We start from the raw sequence: 9527 nt of genomic DNA, 5'->3' as shown, positions 1-9527 counted from the left end.
GGTGTGAATGATTGTCAACCATGACTCTTTATATCATCCTGTCTTGGGTCATCATGATGAGTGATGTTTTACAAGAAAAAGGAGGGGAGGGTTACTGTGAATTTTGCCTCACTGACTTGTATACTGATTTTCTAGCTTATCCAAAGAAACACAAATGTAGACATTTTCCCTGTAGTCAAGAGAAGTAGGACGGAGGGAGATTTAACTCAAAAAATGTATGATTTAGTAAAAAGAAGTTGAATTAAGTTAATTGTTGTTAGCAAACAGAGTTTTAAAGGGGGGGTGGGGGAGTAAAATAAAGTATTCATATATAGCTGTATAGCTGGATTAAAAGGGATCATATTTAGTACCAGCGGAATGAGCCACTGCTCAGACTGTGAACCTTTGGTTTTGTATTTTTTGTTTTTTTCTCTGCTAATTTTTGCCATGCTAGAGTAAGGAATCAAGAAGATTGGGATTTCCACTCATAAGTGCATCTTATGATCCAGTTGTGCTTATCCTCAGATCTTGTTTTTCCCCATTCAGCTGACTCTTCAGGACCTTGATTTAGCGCTTTGATTTAATTCAACATTGTGATTTACCAATTGTGTTAGAAGGATACAGGGATTCAAATTGTGATTTAAGCACAGCAAAACATGATCCACAGCTGCTATGATTGGCAACTCCAAGCATAGGGTAATAATTGCAAAAATTAAGCTTTCATTATTCTGACGGTCAGAATTTGTTAAAGTGGAAAATTATGAAGTTTTTTTTAAAAAATATCACTCTAAATTATGTTTGTTTGTTTGTTTGTTTGTTTGTTTGTTTGTTTGTTTGTTTGTTTGTTTGTTTAATCTAGAATTTGTGTTCGTACTTAGTTTTTTCACTGAATTCGCCACAAGCTCTGATCACCAAGTTCTGCATTGGTGATGTTAAGGCTTATATGTTTAATGCAGTTATCAAAATACCTGCTTAATAAAACTGTTTCAACATTTAAAATGTCTGATAATAGAAAACCCTTTGAGCTAGCTATATTTTTTATATAGTCCTACGTTTCCCTGAATCTACATGCATAAGAAGTATAGAGGCCAACAAAGGATGACACACATAGGAAGTTTCAAAACAGCTCTGGTTTTCTGTTGTAATAACCACAACTGTATGTAATGTCAAGACTAATGATGCATAATGATGCAATAAAAAAAAATCAAAATGGCTTGAATGAGCATGATAATAAAACACACGTAAAAAAAGATATATGATATATGAATCTCTTCAGCTGCAAATAGTTTGTCATGTAAGGATGTGAAACTGCCTGGATTTAGACTTTCAATTAGGTCTTTTTCTCCTATGCCTTATAAGGCACCCGTATGACGATAAGTTTAAATGGGTGAACTACTGTATGTAAAAACACTGTGAAATTGTTAGAAAATCCTCTGCTCACACTGTTAGAAAAAACATCTTAAAAAAACAGTAATATTCCAGCAGCTGGGGCGCCAAAATAATACCGTAAAATAACAGAAAATAACTCATAAAAATATGGTTATTTCCAGTAATGAAAATACAATTTGTTGCCCTAATTTTACATGGGATTTTGCCTTTTTCAAGTGCTTTTAAACATTAAATTAGGAACAATTTAATGTGATTAAACAATGAAATTACCTATAAACAAGGTCAATGAATGCGGCAATATGAATAATAATACTTAAATGTACAGTTAACAGTTGGTTTAAATAATAATGGATTGCATTCATATTGCACTTTTTGAGACCCTCAAAGTGCTTTACAATTCCACTTTATAATTCCCCTCTGGCCATCACCTGTAGGTGGTAGGTGAAGTGCCTTGCCCAAGGACACAACGACCGAGACTGTCCGAGCCGGGGCTCGAACCGGCAACCTGCTGATTACAAGGCAAACTGCCAACTCTTGAGCCACGATCGCCCTAAATAGCAATAATAATTATTATTATTTGATGTAAAAAAAGTTTATAAGACTCATTTTTTATATTTTTCCACATTTTTTACATTTGAATTTAACAGTTCAACCTTTCAAATAACGGAAAAATATTTGTGAAATTATGATACATTTGTGAATGTATTTTAACAATCTAAATATGCATATGTACAGACAAATACATTTAAAAAACAAGAAAATTATGTTTTATTACATTACAGTGATTTTACGTTAATTTACATTTGAAATGTGAAATCACAGTCTATTGATGTAAATTTAATGATATTCTAGAAGAACAGTACAAAACTGTAAAATACACAGTAAAATACTTTTATATTAGGATTTTCTTTTACAGTGCACAGTTCTTTTACCTTTTTTTTCCTGTTTAGCAACCCTACTCTCATGATCAGAAGTGACGTACTATGCATTTGATCATGTCAGAGTTGACTGTAAATAGAATGACTTGCTGCACTGATTAATTGTTCTTCAAAAAGAGGAAGCTCTTATTTCTGACTGATACTGTGTCATGAGCCGATGTTCTCACAATTACTGGACCCAGAAACAGACTCAAAACAAATTAAGCAGCAAACTATATACAAAGTTTAGTTCATGTATGTCTCCAAAAGTTGATTCTGTTCATCTGGACGTAGCGTTTTGTGGGAGAAACGTTTCGTCATCATCCAAGTGACTTCTTCAGTCTCAGCTGACTGCAGGTTTCCCCAATCTTATAAACAGTACATTTGCATAATGACTGAAACTAGCACCACTGAAGGAACAATGGACTGGGAGGTCAGTTCCTTAATTATAATTATGCAAATTCTCATGACCATTGATCAACAACCACTGACCAAAACCCACTGATCAAAGACCATGAGTACCATTCACAGAGAGTTGGGGAATGGCTGCAATCACAGCATTGTAAGATGGCGAAAGATGTACCCTTAGGCCCCCTCCTCGATTCAGAGATGGTCTTTCCCTTTCCACGTAAATGGCCTCCTTGACTCTGCGCTCAAACCAGCGTTCCTCCCTGTCCAGGATGTGTACATCCTCATCATTGAAAGAGTGTCCACTGGCCTGTAGGTGTAAATAGACTGCAGAGTCCTGGCCTGACGAGGTAGCTCTTCTGTGTTGTGCCATCCGCTTCGCCAGAGGTTGTTTGGTTTCCCCGATGTATAAATCCTGGCAATCCTCCTGGCACTTAACAGCGCACACTATGTTACTCTGTTTGTGTCGGGGACCCGATCCTTGGGGTGGACCAATTTTTGGCGCAGCATGTTTTGGGGTTTAAAAGCCACAGAGACCTGGTGTTTCTTGTATGAGAAAACAATAGCAAACTATGAAAGTGAAATTTAAATTCAGGCCAGAGGAAACGGAGCAAATATGGAGGTCAGTGCCGAGAGAAGCCATGATTGGGACTGTGGGAAAACTGCAACAGAAGAGGAAACAATTACTTAACTGTGGGAGAATCTAGAGGGATGAACTGACAGAGAGTGTTATCCAGCATGCAGGGCAGGCAGGAGGACAGGCAGGTGAACAGGCAGGTAGTATTTCCAGCGAGCAGGACGGAGACCTGAGCACAAGGGAGTAGAATTAAACCCGAGCAAAAAACCAAAATGGGTACAGAGCAGTTAGTTACCACTAAGAGTGACTGAACAGACTGGCGTTGAGCAGCAGACCATGCTGCCTGAAGTATTCCTCCTGTGATTGCCTGTCGATGGAATTCAGGTGTGACGCTGGTGGCCCTGGCCCAGGGCGTAGCCAAAGAGCGATCCCGAAACACTCCCCGCATGATTGCTCCCACGGACCATGACCTCCTCTTCCTTACACACTGCTGAGTTTGTCCTGGTGTATTATCAGGGGTGGACAGCCTCCGTCCCATCAGCTCTCCGTCAGAGATGATCACAGATGATCTGCAGCACTGTGTTTCTGAGTATGTCCTGAATCTGGACACTTGCAGTTTTCATACATGGAAATCAAATGTGTGATAAGCTGCAGGATTAAAACACAATGCATGCAATAACAATGAATGTATGCTCCTTCCTCCGGCTTGGCATACAGTCCCAGAGTGGTGGACAAAGCATCTCCTTGGTAAATCCTGCATGATGACTTGTGCTATAGGCTTGAAGTTGGCCAGTGTTGTTCACCATATCCCTGTTGATCTTATATAGTTTTAGGCATTCCAGGATCCATGCGTGAGGCAATTCACTTCAATTCAATTTCTTGTAGTCAATTCAGGTGGTGCACGGGTCTTACAGTCTCAAGCGAGTGATCTTTTTACCTGTAGCTGGTATTTTGCCCCTCTGGTGTTTTTGCCTTTTCCTTATCTACCCCACTCATGTATTGATCCATGTACAGGCGTGACAGCATCGTCCATGTGGTACTGAGGGAGGTTATTGGTTGATAGTTGGATGGGATAGGTCCCTTCTGTGGAATCCTTGGGGATCAGGCCCATTTGGCCTTCAGTTAGCTGTTCTGGGTGTGTCTCATTCATTAGCATCTGGTTAATGAACATTTAATGAAACATTTTTCATTAATTACATTTAATATCTCACTTCAGCTGTCTCTTGCGAGCTCAACATGCAAGTTGTGTAAGGAGAAAAAAGGAGAAATCACAACTCTAAATAACAGCAGCATGGAGCATAATGACTGATTTTGAACCAAAATAGCGTTCATCATTTAATTTACATTGTACATATCATTGACTTGTTGTCAATCATTACTTCACAGATAAAATTCAAAAATTAAGGAAAAATTAGTGCTTGGATGAATTTGTTTTTAAATTTTTTTTACAAAGATAAGATAGATGTTCAAGTTGAAGCTGACATTCACATACACGTGAAGAATGAGTCCCAGCCTCTTCAAAACAATGACAAATAGTAGGACCTGTACCCATGGCGGGTAGGAAGGCTTACACAATAGAACCTGAGCCTTTGTTCGCTCTGTAAAGAATACACAAAGCGCATACGTGAAAAAAAGAGGGAGAATTCATGAGGAGCATGTATTCTTGCTTTTTTTTTTTTTTTTTTAACTAAAGGGCAGCTACACTAATGCTTTCTCATGAAACTGGTGGTGAAATGTTTTGTTCAGTTTTGTACAGTGACTGTAACTATTTCCTTTAAGGTATACTGACAGACAAAGACTAACAAAATCCAACGATAAATGAGAAGTGGAAACCAGGTTGGCAGAAGCATGAGAGCCTAGAGCAGGGGTGGGCAACTCCGGCCTTGAGGGCCTTTAGATCTCACCCTGGGTCAACACACCTGAATCAAATGATTAGGCCAATTATATTATATTATATTATCCATCCATTCGCTTCCGCTTATCCTTTTCAGGGTCGCGGGGGGCGCTGGAGCCTATCCCAGCTGTCATAGGGCGAAAGGCGGGGTACACCCTGGACAGGTCGCCAGTCTGTCGCAGGGCCAACACACAGGGACAGACAACCATTCACACTCACATTCACTCGCACATTCACACCTAGTGGCAATTTGGATTATCCAATTAACCTATCCCCACAAGCTGCATGTCTTTGGACGGTGGGAGGAAGCCGGAGTACCCGGAGAGAACCCACGCAAACACGGGGAGAACATGCAAACTCCACACAGAAAGACCCCGGCCTGATGGTGGAATTGAACTCAGGACCTTCTTGCTGTGCGGCAACAGTGCTAACCACCGTGCCACCGTGCTGCCTCTATATTATATTATATTATATTATAAATAGAATTAATCAAAAACTAAGCCATCTGTGACATGACATGGCATGGCAAAGACATATTAAAAATAAATAAAAGAAACAAATACATTAAACTAGTAACACTGTCATGAACAGAAGTAGGCAAAGATCTCTTGTGAGATTGAGAGAAAAGAATGCTGTGGCAAGTTAGAACACTGTGTCCATCTTGAATGAAGCAACACAATATCCTGTTTAGGGATGGAAACAGTCAGATGTTTGCTCTTAAATTCTTCCCAAACGTCTGTCATAGCATTTTCAGTTCCTGTTTTGCTATCAATCTTTCTAGCACAACATTGTGATAATATATGAAGCTTTGCTACCACAGTAAGAAAACCCCTGATATATATATATAATTGGAACAATCACTGCAGTTTTTCAAATCTCAAATATATCAGAGTTCATAAAAACATCTTTTCATGTATCTCTTTTCTGGCATCTATTCCCTTTCTCAAATACCCAGATTAAGCAATGGTTTTAACAGCACAAACAGGGTTTCGGCATTTAGAAACTACCGTATTTTCTGGACTATAAGGCACACTTTAGTATTCTCAAAAATCGACAGTGCACCTTAACGTAACCCGGTCATAGATTACATATTGTTATAATTACACAAAATGTGTTCTTCTCCAAGCCTTGTAGTTATATTCATTATCAGTTAGAGCATCTCCTCATTTTTTCTTCTTCTTCTTTGGTGCAACCGTATAAATACAGTTGTCATGTTCAAATTCTTGGGCTGCATCCTCCTGAAGACCCGGCCTGCGCGGTCTACGTGAGCCGGGTCCTCAGAAGGTCGGGTAGGCCGGAAGTAAATGGCTGTGAAATTGGACAGTCTAGCCTTCTGATTAGCGTCACCACTGTCTCGAGGGAGTTTAATAAACTCAGCCGTCTGCTCCTTGCTATCTAAAATATAACAGGACACTGGTGTAAATTCTCGACCATCTCACACTTCTGTTTAATCAGTTTTCTGTTTGACGTTTACTCAGCTGAGTGAAAACCAAGGAGGAACCCACCTGGGGGATTAATAAAGTTTTATTTTATCTAATCTAATCTAATAACTTTAATCTCAGCCAAACCGATTTACTCACAAATGAAATAAAACACTGAAAAAAGCCAAACAATGACAATTTTAGTTTATCTAAGTGACATATATTACGTTTAACCTGAGTAGCGAAAGACTGCAGTGATCTGAAAATGACGTGCCTGGAGTTGTGCCATTCTCAGCGGCTCTAGTAACCCTCGAGCTCCTGGCTAGCTATCAAGCTGGTGGATAACGGACGTCTCCGAATACGTCGGAGCACTTTTGCAAATATGTGAGAGCTTGATAAACCAAGCAGATATTTGAAGTTTACACAGCTACATTCTCGCCTGAAAATATGCTAAAAGTTTGTTTTGTGACCTGGAAAGAGTAATAAGAGTAATATTAAAAGCTTAGTAGCGGCCGCCATTGTTGAAAACTGGAATTGGCTGGGCCTTGCTATGAATTCTGGGACATGGTGAGCCATGAAGGATATACACGACCCATCCTTCAAATGATGGAAAAGGAAAAGGAGGATACTGTCATGGTCCGGAGTCTGTGACTCCGTGTTTATGTTTAGTTTATTAGTATTCTGTGGTTTTGGTTACCTTGGGTGTTTGTACTCTTCTGTTTCATGGTTCATGTTCCTATGTTCTGTGTCCCCCAGTCTGTGTTAAGTTGGTGTGTTATGTCATTGCGTGTATGTGTTTCCTGTTTTATTGTGAAGGTCTGCGTCCTATGTGAGTGTTTTCAGTTTGCCTCCCTAGTCTCGTCACGTTAATCACTCCCAGCTGTGTTCCCCACCTGTGTGTAATCTCCGTGTGTAATCTCCCTGTGTTCTCTGAGTGTATTTAAGTTGTGTCTTCTGTCATAGTAGTTGCTGGTTTGTCTGTGTTGTTTCCCCTCATCTCCCTGCGTCTCTCCGTATGTATTTCCTCGGACCTCCCTGCATCTTCGTTTCTGGCTTGTTTTGCTAGTTTTACCCAGTTTAGGTTTCCGGTTTCATGTTCACCCACCATTGCTGTTTGTACCCACTCCTGTAAATAAATACTCACCTGCACCAGAGCTGCCGCCTTTTGGGTCCTTTCTCCAACTCCACACGGCTTGCAGCGGCAAACCGTGACAGATACATTTGTTGGCTGCATTTAGAGGAGTCTACGAATTTGGACAGCCTTTGTCGCGTCACTGTGATGTAATCGGCCTACAAATGCGGCCTCAGGAGGATGCATTCCATGAATTTAGACACCCCCAGTGTACCCCTTTGGCTTCTCCCGTTTTCTACAATTCCCCCGTGGGAGAGGTTGGTGTAATTTCTTTCCCAACACTGTAAAGCGATCATATAATGTATATTTATCCACCCTGATGCTTCTGATTGTGATTTTAGTTCAATTATTGTCATCATTGTGCCTGTTTTTGTTAGATGCTATAAATGTGTAGTATGTGTGTGTCATAAATGTGTTTTAGGCGCCGTTAACACTAGCATTAATATATAATTCTGGCTAGCTTGGAAGTTGTGATGGGTTGAGCTAACCCTCTCCCCCACTGTTGTATTTGGTCATAGGAGCTGGAGCAGGCAAGTTATTTACTTGGAGGTCTTTCTTTCTTTTACCTTTCTTTGTCAGACACAACGCAGGAACACATCGGTTACACACCTTATGTATCAATTCTGGTTGTGCTTACTGACCTCGAACCGATTTTGTGTGGTACACGGTGCTCAAAAATCTCTCAAAAAATGTTTTAGTACAACTTTGGTGAGCTACGAAGCTGCACCGCTTGATGGATTGTCGGAGCATTATGGCTACCGTTGTCAGAAGCTTTGCGGAGTAAACAGAGTTCAAACTCTGCTTAAGGTCCCAAAGTCAAACAAACACTGCGGCATCACTTAGACTTAAAATCTGCCTAAATTCTTTCATCTTTAATAAAAGGATCACCGTTGCTGCTTCACCAGGTGTAACAATTAAGTTTAACATCCAGGCATCCATGAAAACAGAATTTATTAAATTTAATGGAGTTCGAAGTTAGCAGGAAGTTAGCTTGTTAGTTTCCACCTAATCAGTGATGCTGCAGTGTTGGTTTGACTTTAAGTGGACTGAGTTTAGGACCCAGATTACTCCCAGATTTATGAGCGCCTTAGTCCAACAAATACGGCAATAATGACGGCCCGCTTGCATGTTCTACAAAAAATTTGCTTTGTAGTGTATCTGACGGGCAAACACCAAACCAGTTCCACATCACTGAAGTGGCACCATTTTTACAAACTAATGCTGGTTCATCCGCTTCACTCAACGATCTGCTTTCTCCCTTCTCATTCTCCGTTGCCGCCATGCTTGTTTGGCCATGTGCGTATGAAAACAAAGGCACTGCACATGCGCGTTTTACCCATATTCTATTGCGATATTTCATTTTCTTATCGTTGCCTAACATTGTAGCGGTATTACCGTGAACGGTATAATATGGCCCAGCCCTACCTCGAACCAACCTGAGTAAGAGTCAACTACAACCAGGTGATGTTGACCATTCCACTCAAAGATGTCAGTGGCGACGGTTGACCAGGGTAACTCCGGCACTGGATGTAGCTTGAGTGGCTCCTTCTGTTGATGTGGCCTGGTGCTGTTGCACACTGGACACACAGTTGTTTCTTGCTCTATATCTTCAGTCATTGTGGGCCAAAACACGATACCACGGGCCCTTTTGCAAAGACTTTGGGATCACTGTCTTCGGGCCTTTCATGACAATGCCATCTTCTAGGGTGAGTTCATCTCGATATGGGTGGTATTGACGAATTTCTGTGGGCAGCTGAGTTTGTCTGCAAGGCCACTCATTGTGACATTTCTCAGTTTCTGTAGCTCTGGA

The sequence above is a fragment of the Aulonocara stuartgranti genome (assembly GCF_965226115.1).
Source record: "Aulonocara stuartgranti genome assembly, chromosome: 18".
In the NCBI taxonomy this organism is placed as follows: Eukaryota; Metazoa; Chordata; class Actinopteri; order Cichliformes; family Cichlidae; genus Aulonocara; species Aulonocara stuartgranti.
The sequence above is the reverse complement of the archived record's forward strand: the minus strand, read 5'-3'. Positions refer to the sequence as shown.